Source organism: Leptodactylus fuscus, chromosome 6 (assembly GCF_031893055.1).
Source record: "Leptodactylus fuscus isolate aLepFus1 chromosome 6, aLepFus1.hap2, whole genome shotgun sequence".
NCBI lineage: Eukaryota > Metazoa > Chordata > Amphibia > Anura > Leptodactylidae > Leptodactylus > Leptodactylus fuscus.
The window spans coordinates 168174954-168177350 of record NC_134270.1 but is presented as its reverse complement, the minus strand read 5'-3'; the positions used below and the strand labels follow the sequence as shown (position 1 = coordinate 168177350).

The 2397-nt window shown below is 42.8% G+C and overlaps 1 pseudogene; it reads left to right on the top strand.

Annotated features, from left to right (window-relative positions):
• Positions 1–1036: 1036 nt before the first annotated feature.
• LOC142209162 (CDAN1-interacting nuclease 1 pseudogene) lies at positions 1037–1744 on the top strand (annotated as a pseudogene).
• Positions 1745–2397: the final 653 nt, after the last annotated feature.

The following is a 2397-nucleotide window of genomic DNA, read 5'->3' as shown; positions in this document are numbered from 1 at the left end:
TTTCTCACCTTTTGAGTTTCCTCATATTTGGTCCTTGGCCACAGTGTAGGGTTAACTCTCCTCCCTCAACCTGTCCATAGATCAGTAAGATATCAGAATTGGAAATCATTAACTACTATCCTTACTGAGTATTATAAAGTAGAGGGACTACTCACCGACAGGAGACCTCATAAGGGTCAATCCACAGGGTCATTAGTATTGGGACGGCCAAATCCTGGTGATTGAGCCCACTGTGGCTGCAGGCTTCCAGGATACTTTCCTCTGGGTCAAACCTATTCAACTTTAATATCTGACTTATCTTTCATATATAGTGAGAGAAAATGCCGATGGTACAAGATGGGATTTCTTTTACACATGTTATCAGACCAATGTGTGAGCTGAATGATAAATCAGTATGGGGGAATAGTTGGAGAAGCCGACACATCACATCCATTTATATCCAGATGGAAGATACCAGTGCCCTGTGTATTTTTGGTACAATATCTCAGCCAGTTTTGCTCCAAAAATTTCAATTTTCATTGGATCCAATTTGTTCCGTCTGTTTGACACAGTTTTGATATACTCCACGCCAACCTTCAGTTCTTCCCTCATCTCCTCTGGAGCAAAAGCATAAGCGTCCATTGTATCTGAAGGAAAAAGACATGTTAGACTGCATGACTAAAAAAAGTAAGAGATACCGTATACTATTGATGAGACCAACAGATACCGAACATGGACATATGTCTATTCTCTATCTTGTATCAATCTCCCTACATAGTAATTTCTTATCATCCATCTGAATACTCAGCAGCCAAGCTCTTGGATGTTCATATATTTGGGCTTCTTATTTTGAAGCTGAGAAAAGCCCAATATGAAGGGATCGCCCTAGAGACCGGTCTGAAGCCCACAAGGCAATGTGTGAGGAAGCTGAAGGAGAGATCCCCCCCCCCCCCCCCCCTGCTAATCTCAGTCCACACTGCTCAGTATCTTCTCCCAGGAGAACCAGAAGTTTATCAAAAGGACCCATGCAAGACATCATGTTCCCGCCATTATAGAAATGTACTACGGCAAGTACTTACATGATATAGCAGTGGACCCAGCAGCACCCGTCTTACTAAATCTGGCTGAGGTGAACTTTTCTCCAGTTTTGATCTCATGGACCGTTTTGGAGCGATTTCTTCAGGATTTGAATGGTGTCATGACCACGAAACCTCTCCTGAACAGCATGCTGCGTGACCCATCTCTGGCAAGAATAGGGTCAGGGATCAGTCAAGTCAACCAGTGTATTGTCAATGACTGCTGCAATGGTTTCTTGGTGGATTGCATCAAACGCTCTATTGGCTTTGAGCATGAAGTACTTCTAAGAGGAAAAAACTACTGGAGAACAATTTTGGCCTTTCTAGATGAAGAGCAGATGTTTGAAGGGCTATGATAAAACTCCTGACTTCATGCTGGAGGTGTCGGTGGCTGTCGAAGGATAGGTTATTTTATTGGATTGAAAGTAAAGCATCATTTGGAGATGAGTAGTCACCAGATGTATCTAAGGAACCAATTCTAGAGTTACAGGAACAGGTTTGGACCTTTCCTGGTCATCTACTGGTATCGGCTCATTGAGGAGCTTGGCTGCCACCGGGAACGTGGTATAATGTTACAGGATGAGTTTCCTACTGATATAGTAACGTTGCATGGCTGTATGACACTGGGGGAAGAACAAGGCAAGCAAGATGGAGAGAGGAAGCCCGGGAAAATCCAGGAAGGACAGTAACGTTTACATACCAACTTTACGTTCTGTACTCTCGATGATACGCGGTTTACGGGGGCGGTCATAACTTGCCTACCTTTTCAGCCCCCTTCTACCCTGTGCTACAGCCTAACATCCACACACTCTAAGGTTAAGTTCACCTGTAGGGATTTGGCACTGAATTTGCCAAACAAAGTTCTGCTTGACAAATACCAATACTAAATTAGAAGCAGAATTTGGAAGAGTTCCCCTGTATTCTGCCTATATTGGGAAGGCAGAAATTCTGAATTCCGCTAGCATATTTTTACAAATTCCATGTCAAATTTTAGGTAGGCGGGAAAGATGTATTTTCCATCTAACATTCATTTCAATGGAATTTCTTAGACGGAATCTGCCTGAAGAACAAGCAGGACACTTATTTATCCACTAGGTGAGAAAAAAATCAGCTACTGCCTGGCACTGAAATGAATGAGAGGCAGATTCTGTCTCAAATTCCGTGCCAAGTTCTTAAGTGTGAACTTGCCTTATCGCCTACTTCTGCTGATGCTCTGCGGACATACATGGGAGTGGTCTTTCCAAGTGGCGTGACCTTTATAGTCTATTTTCAGGCCTCATATAAGAAATAAGAATACTAGACCCCCAAATAGGCATAGATGAAATAAACAATTGTTCCATTT